The sequence below is a fragment of the Lygodium microphyllum genome, chromosome 28 (assembly GCF_053477565.2).
Source record: "Lygodium microphyllum isolate KBCC chromosome 28, Lygodium_microphyllum_v1.1.10, whole genome shotgun sequence".
Classification (NCBI taxonomy): domain Eukaryota; kingdom Viridiplantae; phylum Streptophyta; class Polypodiopsida; order Schizaeales; family Lygodiaceae; genus Lygodium; species Lygodium microphyllum.
Genome location: NC_141162.1, coordinates 62,217,409 through 62,235,035, shown reverse-complemented (window position 1 = coordinate 62,235,035; position 17,627 = coordinate 62,217,409).

Sequence of the window (17,627 nt, the reverse complement as noted above, 5' to 3'; positions counted from 1 at the left end):
TGAGATGTTTGATTTGTTAGATTTTTTCAACTAAGTTCTTTGTTTATGATTGAGATTTAATTTGCTAGATTTGCCACGTGTTCCACTTCGCAACATGTTGTCCTTATTCTATTGACAATGCATACACTTTATAACAAAATCCTTAATATCTCTCCACATTGCTTTATAATAAAAGCTTTTATTGAGCTTATCATATGTTTCAAAAACTCCAAAATATCTAGCTAAAGGTAAAGAATAATCTCCTCTATAATTTTTTGCTTAAAAGAAGAAGTAGAGGAAATAACAATCCTATCATTAAGCCATATTGGCCATTTTTAAGCTAATAACGTGAGTTTTTCTCCATGAGTCGTTGCTATAATTTTTGAAAAACATGGCTGAGTTCATCATCCAAAAATAGGCCTCCTATAATTCTTCAATCCAATCATTGCATAGCTCAGTCACATAGCTTAAACTTCACATACCATCATTCTAGAAAGAGAATCATCTACCACATTGTCTTTTCTTATTGTATGAGTGATGCCAAAATCATAATTTTGAAAAGTAGCTACCCACCTATGCTACTTAGGAGTGAGATTTGACTAAGTGAGAAAATACTTTAGGACCCAGTGATCACTTTAAACTCTAAATTGGCTACCATACAAGTAGATCTCTTGTAATAGACATTCATAGAAATTTCCTTATCCATAAGCTTGTGACTTTCAAATGTAATAACTCTATGCTCATGTGACAAAACAGCCCCTATGCCACAGTCATTGCTGACATCACATTGTTTGGTAAAGTCCCTTGAGAGATCTGGGTATAGTAGAACAAGAGCAAAAGTAAGGAGTTCCTTTAACTAGTTGAAGCTACTATATCAGCAGAAGTGCATCCTAAAAGAAAGATTCCTTCTTCAACTTGACAGTCAAAGGAGCTGATTTAGCTACATATTGATTAATGAATCTATAATAGAATGATGATAGACCAAAAAATCCCCTAAGTGAAGTAATGGTGGTAGGTGTTGGCTAATATCTAATACACTACACCTTCTTAGGATCAACTTATATCCCTTTCTCACTAAAAATATGGCCCAAGTACGTCATCTCAATTTGCATAAAAGAACACTTTTTCTCCTTAACAAAGAGTATATGATACCTCAATACATTTAAAAAAACATTTCTCATATGTGTCAAATGATCCTATAGTGTCTTGTTCTAAATGGTCCAATACCTATACTTCACTGTGATCTTGTTTAAATCCCTATAATCAATACACATCCTAAAGGATCAACCTTTTTTCTTCATGAACAAGACTAGAGAAGCATATGGTGAAAAACTCAATGAACCCCATCTCTAGGAGCTCCTTGATTATCTTGGCTACTTTTTCACACTCACATTTAGACAATGTGTGGCTTTGAATTTGGCTTCAAATCTATAGGGTGATCCATTTCTCCCTTAGAAATTAATGAAGTAAGTACTTCAAACAAATCCCTATACTCCTCAAGAAGAGCTTTTCAAAGTTAGATTATCAGCTAAATTCTTGGATTAATCTTCAACCTCTTTGTTCAAGTGTAAAACAAAAATCTCAGAGCACCTTTGGTACTCGTTCTTGAGTTGTTTAATGGTGATAAGCTAAAAATCATATCTATAAGAGTCCTTCTAAATGGATAGGTTGCCTATCAATGGAAAACTCATTATACAAATATGAGAAATCCATAGTAAGCTTTCCTAAGGTCATCAATCAATCACATCCAAGTACAATATCTATGGGTCCCATTTTCAAGGTAATCAAGTTTACCTTTCCTTCATAATTTTCAAATAACTATAAGGAAACCTATGAGCATATTTGAGTGCTGATTTTTTCTTCACCAATTGCTACTTAAAATCTTATGGGATGCTATAAATCAATGGGAAGACAATTCAACCTATCTGCAACTAGCTTATTCACAAAACTGTGTGTATTGCCACTACTTATCAAGATAAACACATCCTTCCTGTGAATGGTACCCTTTATAAAGAGTGTATTAAGGACCTTTAAACCTCTCCAAGCATCCATAGAGATGAAAATTTTAGTAGTAGCATGTGTCTCATTAAGAATCCCTCCTAGATAAAAACAAATACTACTATCTAGATCAAAAGGAAAAGTGTCAACAATATCATAAAATTGTTCTTGCCCAACTTCCTCCTCAACATCCTCATTTTTAATGGTAAATATAAATACATTCACCACATCATTATCATTCCTTGAATCTTCAAAGGCTAATATACGATGAACCTTGGTTTTTGCATTCTTGTATACATACTTTGTTGCATGATCAACTGTATACTTCTCTCCATATTTGAAACATAATCTTTTTTCTCTCAATTATTTGTATAGGTCCATAGGAATAGAATTTGGATTAACATTAGCTCAACTAGTTCTAAACTTGTTATCCCCTTTCTTAAAATCTAATATTAGACTATTTATTGTCTTGAAATTGCCTTGAGGTCTTGAAGCATTGAATAATCAATAAGTTGGCACTCTAAAGCTGCCACTTAGTGCATGATTGTTGCCATAAACATTACCAACTTATCCCTATTTTTAAAAAATTCTTGTATGTCCAAAGGTAGGCTGAAATGTAGACTCTCTTCTATACTTCCTTTCATACTGTTCAACAAGCTCAATGGCTTTGAAAAGAGTGGTGGGATTTTGCACCATAACATCAAATGATAAAGAAGGTTCTAAACCATACATGTACTTGTGGAGCTTCATCACTTATACTCTCTACATATATGGTGAGGTTGAGGAATTGGTTTGTATAAACTCATGTACTGAGGCCTCTTTGCTCTAGTCCATACCATCATCGTACCGATTTCTCTTTTTCAAGAGGAGAAACAAAGACCTCAACCATAAGTGTCTTGAATGTATCTCAAGTCTCTACTAGTATGTTCTCCTTCTTAATGTATCTCCACCAAGTATGTGTGTGGGAGCTTTCGCTCAACTGCCAAGACCCACGAACCACTTATTGCTTCAAGCGATTCAAGCGAGCTCTAATGGCTATCTCTCACCTAGCCGACGCACCATCAATCCTACGAGTGTAGTGAGCTTACCTTGATGCCAATGTGAGTAGCCTCCTCTCTTGCACACCTCGGTAGCTCCACGATTCTTGATGCTAGCTCAAGCATCCTCAATCCTCCTCCATCTCCAAGCTTCATCCTCCATAGCCGCGCACATGAGAAAATAGAAGAGAAGAGAAGAGAAGAAGAGAAGAGGAGATGGTAAAGAGCTTCCACCCTCTTGATCCCTCACTCCCACACACTCACTCCCTCACACTCTCACACTCCCTCTCTCAAGAGCACACACAAGCAAGAAGGAGAGAAGAAGAGAAGAAGAAAAGAAGATGAAAACTCCTTTTGCCACAAACCAAAAGAGTGAGCTTCTCATTCACTTTTCAACTTTATATACAAAACCCTAAATCCCTTTTGGGCGGTCATCCCCTTTTTTACATGGCCGGCCGTAGCCTAGGCCCTTTTTCCCATTGTCCTTCTAACTTCCTAGCTTCCTTTCCACTACCCGTCTACATTTACAAATTGCATGGGTGAGAGCCCGATGCTCCTTGAATTAAACCATGATGCGCTTGCGCTCTTTTGCAATAGTTTGACTTGCGCTTTTCCTTGTGCGCCTTTGTCTTTCGTTTCTCTTTGCCTTGGCCTTTGTCTTTGTCTTCTGTTTTAGCTTTCCAGATTTTTCACCGCCTGGCACTCTTTTACAAGATTTAAGGGACGCCTTTGTATTTTAAAATGCACATTTCCCTTTTGCATTTGCCTTGGACTTTTAAGGTTTCCCTTGCGCTTTTGGCATTTCCTCCTCTTCTTTCTTTAGTTGAGCTACATCATTATGGTCTTGTCAAGGCAATGTAGCATAATTGAGCTCCTTGATGTCTTAGCTGTTGGTAGCTAGTGGCTATTTGTAGTGCTTGAAAAGTATGGTGTACGTTTCCATTGTCTTTCATGCCTTGCTTACCACTTTTGATTATAATAGCATTGAGATGGAGTGCAAAAGAATTGTGCAAGTGGTTCAAGGTGACAGGTCTAACCATAGGCAAGGCGGGCTCCTGAGGTATGTCCTGCCCTTGATGTGCCCTGAACAATTGTGGGGGATGTACAAAGGGCTAGAGGATTAGGAACGGAGCCAGCCGACCAAGGGCACTGGACGCACCTCATTTAAAGACCCCTAAGTGCGGTGCTGTGAACGTGGGTGCTTCTTATTGCTCTGTGCTTTGTTGTCTCTTTTTTTCTTTCTTTTTTTTTTTGCCAAAGTACAACCACTGCAATATGCTGAGGCTATGAGTCTTTTTGGCTAGGAAATGTCAAGACTGGAAGGTTCAGGAAATGGATATGACAATGATGATTGTGCCCAAGCCTCATTGTTAGGGGAGCCGTTGTTGCGATATTGATGCAATTGCGGGGACACCCGTCGTGAGCTCACTATAGTGATTGGCCCAAGAAAAGAGTGGAGCCCATGACTATGCTTTGGTGCGTGCGATGTGGGTACTCGCAAGGGTGATTTTTCACGTTTTGCATCGTGGCTGTGTTGAGGTTCGTGTGCGGTTGGTAGTCTTGCGGTGGCCTCGCCATTGGACACGTTTGCACGAAGACCTGTGTCATCCTACATCCACTTGTCACTTTGTGAGAGTATATGCTCTCTTGCATTAAGTACATCGAACAAATGCAATCATGCTAAGACATAATTTTTTAGAATTCTTTAATGTCTATTGGGATGCCTATTTCATTGCTTGTCAAGGTCGCATATAGTAACGAGAGGTAACAGAAATGTGTAGAAGTGGGGATCTTGCCCCTTTACTCATCAAAAACAAAAATTTATGGCATTTTGACTTGTCGAGCTACTTGTATATGTGGGGTGAGTTTGGTTGGCTAGGCGACCGGGGCGGTGCTAGTGCGAGGTTCTTGTGAGGCTGGGCAAGGAACATGTCGGCCGGGACATGAATGGTGTAGTCCTGGGCCGCTACCGTTTCTAGAATGTCTTTGAACAATTCATTAAATTCTTCTCTATCCCGGGCCACCTTGTCACTTCGTGAGTACCTAATGCATGCAACTGGCATTGCCACATGCTGCGCTTTTCTTTGAGCCTCAACTTTCTTGGCTTGAGGATTCTTCGGCCTTCATCCAGGATGGTGTCGCTTAGGGCCTCGCTTCTTCGTGTACCTCTTGAGGATGGGCACGTAGCGTACCGGTGGAGGGGCACATGCCGCATGTTCCCGGCATGTGTGAAGAGCGTCCTTGCATGCCAACTGACCGTGGTTCTCCATGTTTTTATTCTAGAAACTTACAAAATGCAATCCAAGAGTTAGGCTTTAATACGGGATAAGATTGTTCCCATAGGAGGGACTTGGGGTGGGTTGTCAAACATATGTGATTAGAAGAGGAAGTGTGGAATATGTTGAACTCTTGTAGTGGTGTCCCTCTGGCTGTTGACTATAAGCAGGTCTTGACTCACGCCGAGTTGGATCGGTTGGTGGTTCTGCGTTTGGAAGGCTCCTCCTTGAAAGGATAGTCCGGGGAGGGGATTGTGTACAGAGAGAGAGAGACTACGCCCTGCTTACGTCCTTAGGGATGTTGGACAGAGCTACCATGGTGGTAATGCGGAGCACATGCTCTTTTCCCGAAGGTGGGCATGATCTGGTGAACATGGAACCGGCCTAGCGTAGCTTGGCAGCCCCGATTTGTCTATCTGTGCTTGACTTGTTATGGCTTGTGTGTGTTGATAATGTCTATACAAGGTGATACGAAAATCATTGGATATATATGTGCACATACATTTGTCCGAGCCCTTGTTGCTTCACTAGGATAGAAACCAATGGTAGAACTCGGGATTGTACTGAAGCGTGGCACATGCATCTAGCACACGTGGTAGCTTACTTAATACTTATAAATATTTCACCACATCGAGTAGCATGGAACCTTGTCCGAGTCTACTGGCAAAATGTAACTCCTCCTCAGTAAGAACTTTATCAAACAGAGGGTTTTCTTGGCCTGGTTCGGCCATTGCAACGTGGCCTTCACACCAACGCTGCTCAAATTGACTCTGGCCTGCTAACAATTGCTTTAGTTGCTCTATGTCTATGAGATTCAGTCGGTAGAGCACTTCATTGAATGTGATGGTTAAGCGTAGTTTGTCAGCTTCCTCGCCTGAGATGAGTTGCAAGCATTCGCGTAGGAGCCTGCTATAGTGCTCATAAAGGTGTTCTTGTCTTCCCAAGATAAAGGGAAGGGAAAGTAATCTCCAAGCTGCTCCTTAGGGAATGCACCCATGTCCGCAAGGACATAGACCCGTGCGAACACCTTGAGCTTAGCATCCAACTCAGTTAAGCATTCCACGACACTTCTATGTTCAACGAGGGCTCGCTCGGTTGCTATCTCATGCAAGGTTCTAGGAGTTTGCCTAGGTTTTAGCACAGCTGGGGGTTCAAGCCTATATGAGCAAGATTGGTCAACGCCAGGATTGCTCATGCTCTTAGGGTTTCCATGTTTCTCTTGAGGCTTCGTTATTGTGTCATGGTTCGCCTTGGATGTGACTGGTGTGAATTCATTACCCCGCTTCAAGTGTACTCCCCATCTTCATCAACAAGTTTTTCCATCAACTTAGCCCCTTACTTCACTAACCCATTGCTATACAAGGAACCAGGTTGATCTTCTAACTGATGTATTGTTTTTTATGTGTGTCATAAATAAGTTGTTTATGTGTTATATGTATGCTTAAGGGTAGCATGTTAGGAAGGCTCACTACCTTTGGGTTTGTGGAACAATGCTATAAAATCTAGATAAAAAGCATGGAAAAAATGGAAAGAATGTTTACTGCACATGCACTTTGGTTTTCACATTAACATGGCAACCACCGACGTCCTTGCCACCCACGTCTTCGATGCATGATAATGCCTGCAACCTACGACGATGAGTGCCATGGGACTGACACTTGTCTAGGAGGGAGGTAATGTTAACCCCAATACGAAGAAAGAAAAAGGAAATAAAAAAGATGCAGGGAAAAGGCGGAAAAGGTCTTCCAAGAAAGACTTCATTTTCCATATCTTCTCGATTCTGAAGGACATAAAACACTATGGGTATGCTTTCAATCTCAATAGTCAAGAGAATTTTGCATTGTCCTAAGAGGGAATAGGCTGATCCTCTTCTGTATGACTTGATAGCTGCATTGATTGGGATGAGTTCACATTGTTTGATCTCAGTCCATACCTCATAGGTCACGATGTTGTAATCTGAACCTTTGATCATGTTTTCTAATCTCAGTCCATACCTCATAGGTCAAGATGTTGTAATCTGAACCTCTAATCATGTTGTCTTAGTCCATACCTCATAGGTCAAGATGTTGGAATCTGAACCTTCATCTATGAGAGTGTCAATGATGAGCTCTTGCTTGGTAGTTAGTTTGACCCTAAGCTATGCAAGAGGGATTAGCTCTTCATCTTCTAGGTCAATGTTTGTGGCTTTTACTTTTTGTATATTAGGCATGGTAGACCTAGTTAGTGTACTACATGAAACCTTGCATGTTGGATAGTCTGGATACATGTGAGTGATGCTCCACTCAATGCATCTAAGGTCATCCCTTGGAAATTTATCTATCACCATCTAGTCTACTAGCTATGGCCTAGGCTCTTGTGTTGCTAGCTCTAGCAACATGTGAATGGATAGATGGATGGGAATGTTCACTCGTTTGTGTTGACTCATCAAGTTTTATGACTTTGAGACCTAAGGTTGAGTCCACTATTAGGCATGTCGACAGAGTGTAAGGCTCTTAATGGCCAGATGACAAACTCCTCAACTCTTCTTACAATGGTAGTGTGTTTCTTGGTGTGGGTAATCTTGTTCAACTCTCTATGTGCTTGTCAGTGCTTCTTGGATTTTGCAACTTCATTTCTTGAAGTTTCTATCCTTCAAATTTGTCTCTCGTTGGTCAATGAGTCTTGTGATCTTGCATTCAGTGCAAGTGGTGAAATTATGGGCTCAATGTTTGTCTTCTCCTCTCAATTGTTGTGACCTTGGTACTTTCTTTGAATGGGGTTCAAAATGATTCAACGGGGGCTTAGGACTTATGGTAGCTTTTGGTCAAAAATATTTTACTCATCTAGCCCTTGTAATGGTTGGAAAGGAGCACATGATGATGGCAGGTTAGTTGGACAATCTCCCAACTAATGAATTGTAATGTGTCCTTTATGTAGATGTAAAGTGATTGTTGTAGTTGTGTACTATGATCCTAAATGACCTAAAGTAATGTTAGCCTAGTGTGTGTTGCCAAGGTTGCCTAGGTGCTAAGTGAAATGTGTGCTAGGTCCTTGCAATACGGTGAGGTGGTTACTTAGTTTAACAACCTCCTTGTTGAGTTCTTAAGTCAGTAAGATATTTACTTCAAATTCTTAACTTCAAAATCTGAAAGTTATTAAGGCACTTTGCAACACTTTGATTCAAAAACTCCCAAGAGTGAGGTGTGCAAAATCAGGCTTTCCTATGTGTGTGAGTAAACTCCTATGTGTGTGCAAGTGAACTAATGTGTGTGAGTAAACTAATGTGTGCGAGTGAACTCCTATGTGTGCAAGTGAAATGGATGGATATGTGGGAGTTAGAGTTTATATGTGTGGGAGTTAGGGTTTGGATGTGAAAGAAAAATAGGGGTGTGCGAGTTAGGGTGATGGGTGTGAGTGAAAGTGAACTGGTTAGGGTTCAATGTGTGTTAAGGTGAGTGACGTGTGAGAAGGGGTGGGTAAAGAGTGTGGTGGTTTTGTGCATGTTTCGGGTTTGGGAATGGGAATTGGGTGTGGGGTATTCTACTTCTTTCCTCCCCTCTTCCTTCACTATCTCCTCTTACCTATACCCCTTGTTCCTTCCCTCTTCTACGTTTCCTTTTTTGTTCATCTCTGTCAAGAATCGCGTGGTGGGGGGACTTGCTCAAGATGCTGCGCCAATCACACACAAAATGCACAAGGAGAAGCTCACTCGAGAGACAAGAAGAGAGATGGAGGCCAAAACGTTTTCTTGCTGATTTCTTCTTATTCTTCCACACACGTTACAATATACACAAAGTATAGATAAGATACAACATAAAGGAAAGTGGCCTACTAAGTCAAACAATGCATAACCACCTACACTAGTCGACTGGCACTATAACTATGCCAGCTGTAGATAGGTGTAACAACCTGAATATAATAAGTACTGAGTTAGTGGCCATGTGTGAGTCATAATGACCGCCGACGTGCTAAGTGTAGATGTGTGGACCCATCTAACCAGGCAGTCCATCATCAATGTCCGCATGTGTTGAGCTTGTCATCTCAACACTCCCCCTCAAGCTCAACTGCATCTTTGCAACTCCAAGTAAGCTTCGAAACTTTTGAAGCTTCTCTGTACCCAATGCCTTCGTGACGATGTCAGCTATCTGATCTTGTGTGCTGACATACACCAAGTCAATCTCACCTGCTAGTACCTTCTCTCTCACAAAGTGGTAGTGTACCTCAATATGTTTTGTCCTCGCATGGAACATAGGGTTCCTAGCCAACTGTATACTGCTCATGTTGTCACAATAAATGACAATTGCACCTTCCACCTGCACATCTAAATCAGCCAATAACTTTTGCAACCATACTACCTTACATGATGCAACTGTAGCACCTCTATACTCAGCCTCTGTACTCGACAAAGCAACTGTAGATTGCTTTTTGCTGCTCCAAGCAACTACTGCACTACCAAGAGAGAACATGTATCCGCTGGTAGATCTTCTATCAGACATACTACCAACCCAATCTGCGTCTGTGTATCCAAACATCTATACATCTGTACCTGCCTCATAGAAAAGTCCATAATGTAATGTGGGCTTCACATATCTCAATATGCGTTTGACTGCATCCAAATGTGGCTTTCTAGGTACTTGCATAAACTGACTCATAAGACCAACATCGTAGCTCAAGTCTGGCCTTCTAATGATCATGTAGATCAAACTCCCCACTATCCTCCTAAACATAGTAGGGTCTTCTATCTCATTCCCAACATCAGCACTCAACTTTACATTCTGCTCCAACGGGACTGAAAGTGATTTGCATGCAGTCATACCATACTTGGACAACATATCCAAGCCATACTGTCTTTGGGACAGCCATATACCATCATCACATCTGATCACCTCAATGCCAAGGAAGTACCTTAGCTCACCTAAATCCTTCATCTCAAACTTCTTCTTCAAAAAATCATTGACTTCAGCAATCCCACTATCACTACCACCTATAATAATCAAGTCATCCACATAGATGACTATGATGACCAAACTTGCATCTCCCTTTCTCACATAAAGTGAGTGATCAGCATCAGAAACATAAAAGCCAATGTTGACAAGATACTCTCTAATCTTGTCAAACCATGATCTAGGTGCTTGCTTGAGCCCATAGAGCGCCTTCTTCAACCTGCACACATACATGGGATGCTCTAAATCTTCATAACCTGCTGGCTGATCCATATACACTTCTTCCTGAAAATCACCATGCAAGAAGGCATTCTTCACATCCATTTGCTACAACCTCCAACCTTTTGCTGCTGCCAAATCAATCACACATCTGACAATTGTCATCCTAGCAACCGAACTCAAGGTTTCATCATAATCTATGCCATACGTCTGGGCATAGCCTTTTGCAAAACCTAGCTTTGTACCTACTAATAGAACCATATGCATTGTGCTTAATCTTATAAACCCACTTACATCCAATGGATTTCTTACCGTTCGGTAATGATACTAGATCCCAAGTCTTATTGGCCTCTAATGCAACCATCTCCTCATCCATTGCTACATCCCAATGAGCATGACCAATAGCCTCCTCAAAACATGTGGGCTCAACATCCTCGACTAATTTCACCATTTAAGCATAATGGTGAGCTGCATAACCTTCAAAACCAAATCTTTTAACAGGGTATCTCACCCTGCTAGACCTGCATACCACTGGATCACTCAATGGAGCCTTTACACTATTATGAGCTCTCTATACACCTGGTGTCTTCACAGAAGGAATACCAAGCTCACTATCTAAGTTCTCCGAGCCACTAGAGTCTCCATCAAAAACTGCATCAATACCATCTGACACTTTATTCTTTCCTTTGTCTTTACTTGTAGTGCTACTAGATGTACCTGAAGATGTAGAGGTACTCCTTAGTCTCCCAAACCAAGGACTACCAGATGATGTCTCTTGTCCACTAAGAGTCCGTGATTCTTGCTTTTCAGCCTATACATGAGTGTCATGATCATCATCATCATCCAATGCATCACCACTAGATGCATACTAACTGCTCATTTCATCAAAGATGACATCCCTACTTACTCTGAACTTACATGTGACAGGGTTATAACAGCGATACCCTTTTTGCTCTAAAGAGTATCCAATAAAGACATACTTTTCAGCATTTGGATCCAGTTTCTTTCGCAACTCATCTGGCACATGAACATACACAATGCAGCCAAACACTTTCAAGTGTGAGACATCAGGCTTCTTACCTGTAAAACATTCTTCGGGGGTCATACCATGAACTGCAGATGTGGGAGTTCTGTTCATAATATAAACAACATTATGAACAGCCTCAGACAAAAAATGCTTAGGCATATTCTTTTCAGCCAATCAAGGCGCGTGCAACTTCTGCAATATGCCTGTTTTTCCTTTTTGCAACCCCATTTTGCTGTGGGGTATACCTACATGTGAACTGTCTCTTTATCCCATGAGACCTCAAAAAATCACTGAACTCATTCAAGAGGTACTCTCCCCCTCCATCTGACCTCAAGCACCTTACTTTCAAGCTTGTTTCTCTTTCAACTGCAGCCTTGGAAGTTCTAAAGTGCTCAAACGCTTCACTCTTTTCCTTCATAAAATATACCCATAGCTTTCTAGAACAATCATCAATAAATGTGACAAAGTATGAACTGCCTCCAAGAGACACATTTTGTGTAGGCACCCAAATGTCTGTATGCACAACATCAAGGATATTTCTGCTTGCATCTCTGTCATGTGAAAAGCGTTGTCTTGCCTACTTACCAGACTCACATGCTTTGCATATCTTATGAAATTCTGCAACTCTAAATGTAGGCAAACCTGTAACCAATGCTTTGGACTGCATTAATTTTAGCCTTTGTACATTTGCATGTCCAATGCGTTCGTGCCAAATTTCAATATCTGCAACAACACCCTTTCCTTTAGCATACATAGTAGCATTCATAGTAGGAATTCCAGCATCCAGAGTAAACATACGTCCAACTCTACTTCCCTTTGCAACTAACCTACACTTGTCATTGAAGTCTTCTACAAAGCAGCCCTTTGAATTAAATCTCACTTGCAGCCCTTCCTCTACCATTTGACCGACTGACACCAAGTTCTTTGTAATAGATGGCAAATGTAATACATCTGAAAGACTCTTTGTCTTACCATCATGCAAGGACAAGTGAACTTTTCCAATGTGTGAAATTGGGTGGCATGAATCATCACCCGTCTGCACATAACCAGCATTTTGCAAATCCTACATCTCTCCAAACCATTCTGCATGGTTGGTCATATAATTGGATGCACCTGAATCGACATGCCAAATATCATCATGTGTTCCCTTTCCTGTAATAGCATTCAGCATATGCTACATAACAAACAGACGTTCATTTTTGTCTTCATTCTGTCGTGAAGACGATACATAGTTTCCTTGCTACAACTTACCACTGCGGATATCATCTTTCTTAGCATAACATTAGGCTGCAATATGGCCCGTTTTGCCACAGTAGTGACACACAATACCACAGTTGTTAGAACCTCTGTTTTGCCATCCACCTCTTCCTCTAAAGTTCCCCTGCCTCTAAAGTTACCACGACCTCCTAAAACCTGCATATCACCAAATTGCTGATTCAATCTGTTTTGTCACTACCATGTCCTGTACCACGGCCTCTTGAGGAGAACCTGCCACGTCCTCTTCCTGAACTGGAGTAGAAAGCTTGGACCTATTCACCACTTCTTTCAAATATCTCACTCTGCATGTTGATCTCTTCAGTGATCATAAGGGAGACCAACTCATCGAAATCTGGAAATGGCTTTCTAATATATACGGAAGTTACAAAAGACTTCCAAGCCTTTTCATTGTTAAGTCCACCCAAGGTAGACGACACCAAATCATCATCATCGGGCATTGCATCAATCTGCCAAGGCATCTGCAATGCTCCTTACCTTCAATGCATACTCATTGATAGACATCTTCCCTTTATTTAATGTATTCAACTCTTGCTTGAGTTGAATCTTTCGTGCCTTTGTATTTACAGAAAACATACTTTCAAGTATGGTCCAAGCTGCATATGAATTCTCTGCATTTCTGATATATCCTAGCATATTATTGTCAATTACTGCTGACAGCCAATACATGACCTTCTTGTCTTTTGCATTCCATTCCTTCTGTGCCTTTGTCTCTTCTGCAGAGTTGGAGGATCACTCACCTCCAGCTCCTTTTTTTCACGTGAAACAAACTCGTAGAGGCCTTTTCCAATAAGGAAATTCATGACACGGAACTTCCATGAAGGGTAGTTGTTCTTGTCAAGCTTTTCAATGATGGGGCTTCTACTATTCTCTGCCATTATCACAAAACTAATACCAAACAGCAAGCAAATCTTCTATAATCCTCGACCTGTAGTGCATAGCAATACACCAGATAGCCTTTTTCACTGTCTGCTCAACAATATATGCAATCTGCAACCAGTTTGTAGATAAACCTTGTGTTTACTTGCTGGTAAACACCTTTGAACTTACAGATCTGAAATCTGTAACCTGCACACCCACTTTCGGTCAATACAGTCGAAGTCATAGTGTACCCTGAAACTGCAGTCCGCAACCTTACGACTCTAAATCAGGGCCTGAAATGGCCTCAGATGCCCAAAGCTCATCTACAAAATAAACAATGCTCTTCGCACACACCAAATCTCACTGCAATCTGAGATTTTTCCAATGCCTTGCTTCCGGTGCCTCCACAGGCAATATCCAAGAGAAAGAGTGGAGGGATGGGAGAGCTTCTTACCTCTGGCTTTCTTGCTCGAACCTTGCTTCTTCTCCTTTGCTTCAGCCTTTGAAATCAACATCTCTCAGTGGCATGGCTCTGATACCATGTCAAGAATCACATGGTGGGGGGACTTGCTCAAGATGCTGCGCCGATCACACACAGAATGCACAAGGAGAAGCTCACTCAAGAGACAAGAAGAGAGATGGAGGCCAAAACATTTTCTTGATGATTTCTTCCTCTTCTTCCACACACTTTACAATATACACAAAGTATAGATAAGATACAACATAAAGGAAAGTGGCCTACTAAGTCAAACAATGCATAACCGATTACACTAGTCGACTGGTGCTATAACTATGCCAGTTGTAGATAGGTGTAACAATCTGAATATAATAAGTAATGAGTTAGTGGCCATGTGTGAGTCATAATGACCACTGACATGCTAAGTGTAGATGTGTAGACCCATCTAACCAAGCGGTCCATCATCAATGTCCGCATGTGTTGAGCTTGTCATCTCAACAATCTCCTTCCTTCACACATCGATGATGCATAATCTTCAAAAGATAGCCACAAGAGTAAGCTATGTGCTTTATTAGTTGTCAATCATGAATACATATGTAACTGATCATCACAAGGGCAAGAAAAATAAACCATCAATTGCAATGTTGCCACATCAGTTGTCCAATTAGAAGGGTTGGAGTTTTGTGTTTTGTGTTTGAGATTTGAGTTTTGAGTTTTTTGTGTGTGTTTTTTTTTTAAGTTTTGTTTTGTTTTTTTTTCCTACCCTAACAATACCTATCTTCACAATCTCAATCCAATGAATCGGTTCCTTCCGATTTGGGTTTCGTAACCTAGCCAAATGGGTTTCGGAATGCTAGCCACAATTGTGGACGCCATCTATCCCATCTACACCCATGCACAGCCTCCTATTCCATAACACCATAAGAGTGTGAGAATCTCTACAGTTGCACCATCCTAGGTCCCAGAAACGAAACCAAAATGTTGAGCCTGATGCACCAACAGTTGAGACTTTGAATGGACTTCTATTGTTTCAAAAGCTACAACTTGCATTGGTGATAATCTCTCACCTTATCTATCGACACTCCACTCTAACTATCCAAGCATCCTCCTCTCCAACCCAAGAAAGCAAGAACACAAGACTAACTTTGAGTTGTAGCAAACTCACCTAACTTACCATTCGAAGGCTTGAAGATAGTTCCACGACCACAATCAATACAATCTAATGTCGTCACTCCTTTACATCCACCACCGAGCACACCAACGAGTCAAAGAGCTAGTACAGATGATAAGAAAAGCAAGACGATAGTGAAGAGCTTCACCTTCCCTCAGTCCCTTGCTCAACACACCTCTTACTCTCTCCTTCTTAGTCACTCTCAACACAATGGAAGCAAGATGATAGAATGGAAAGATAGGACAGAAAACTTGAGTAGTCACATTGATAGAGCTTCCGTAGCATCGATATGCCAAAAGGGGTGAATCCAAATGAGACCTCCCACCCTTATATAGACTAAGAATTAGGGTTAGGGTTAGGGTTTGTGCCCCTTTTGCATTTTGTGTTTAGGGTTTGCACAATTATGAATTAGGGTTTCCACCCTCTCTCTTGGGTGTCTTCCCCACTTAGTGGGCTCTAGATCGGTCAATCCTTGAAGCATCCTTCAACCTTAGCCTAAATAGACCAAGCCTATGCTAATCTAATCACAAATCCATCCTCGCAACCCATGTAACACTTGTGGGTGTAACAAATATAACTACGAGATATAAATACAATGTGCATGGGAGTAAGCCCAACTCTCACCACAAAGGAATACATCCATGATAATATGATGATGTCCATGAGTACAAAATAATACATAAGTGCTCAAAATAATACACTGAAGCTCCTCAAAATAAATATCCACTAAAAAATAGTGTCTTGGCCCTTGTGCTTTTGCTGCCATCTCAAAATACTATTAACATTCTCTATTTTCCTCACACCTTGGGATTGTCTTCCATTTTTTATATTTTGGCTTTTAAGTCTTAGTCTTCCAAGGGTGTAATAGAGATAAAGGCTTCCCTTCATTCCTCTTTGAGTGACATGAGCTATGGGGTGAGAGACTACTCTATCATTCCCACATGAGCAGTTATTGAGCTGAGCCTTTATGGGTCTTCATCGATAATGCTACCTCCCTTAGTGATGCTGCATGGTCCCTACCATGAATGATGCATGTAGTGGTAAGCTATAGTACCTCATTCTGCAACTACAACACTTAGTATGTTAGTGATTGTTCACATTGACCATGTATAAGCCTAGCCAAGTGTTTCTAACCTACCCTTACGTCTATATGTGTATGCCATGTCTTAAGTGTGGGGACATTAAGGTCCAATTGTTTGTCTATATATATAGGCCCTATATAGTTCTAACTTTTTTTCCATATATAGGCCCTCTTGGTTGTCATTTTTTGATTTTGTAGGGTCCTAAGTGTGGGGACACGTGCCTGCGCATTCATTTTCTATAAATCCATGAGAACACCCTTCATGATTGACCATTTGCTAATAATTTTTTCCACATCCTACTGGGGTCTCTATCCCCCCACCCATCCATCATGTCACACCCTAACTCCAAGAATTTTTCATTTTCTTATTCGATATGCTCTTCTTTTGCGAGATTTCCATGTGAACACATCGTAAGCTCCCCAAAACGGAACTCTAACCTTACAATCATTTTTTTCCTTTCCACTTGATCTTTTTCCTTTTACAATCCTCTATTTTGAGCAGTGATTCCTTAGTTATTAATTTTTTATGGATTTTATGTATATAACTATGTTTCTATGAGAGCGTGCCACTCCAACCTTCCCCCTCCTGGGGTCATTCCAATGTATGCATTAGTCCTTATTAATTATTGCGTGTTAGAGGATATTTTCTTACATAGTTTTTGCTATTTTACATGTAACATGCTTTATTCTCATCATCATTGATTTTTTATTGGATTTCCTTGACTGGCATGCCAAACTAGTCATTTTCCCTTTTTTTGTACTTCATTTGAGCACATCATTTTATGTAATTTTATTTTTCGATGTGTTTTTGTATGCATTTTTACTCTTTTTTCCATGTAAATGCATATTGCTACCACCGAAACCACATTTTAACTTCGCCACCCTATTTGATGCTTCACCATCAATATTTTTATTTTTTTCCACACTTTGTATCAACCAATGTATCTTCTCGAATTAATTTATGTTCTGCTTTTTATATGCATTTTGATGTTTTTCCTCATGTGAATGCCCTGGTTTGTTCTCAGACCTGCATTTTGACTAGATAGTACTCAGCAACTTGTCACATTGGCCGTTTATCCTTCTCCCTACACTTTGTTCCGATCTACAGATTTTTCATTTTTAAATTTTGAGCATGTTTTCAGGTGCATTTTTTGCCCTTTTTCCATGTGAAAGCTTGTTTTTTTCACCATGCACATCGTTTGAGTTGTCCCATTTGTTCCCTCTGTCGCTCTACTCGCCTTTTCTTTTTTCACACATCACTTCGTTGCCCAAATTTTTTGAAATTATTTTTTTGTGAATTTTGGGGGTGTCGCCCTTGCATAAA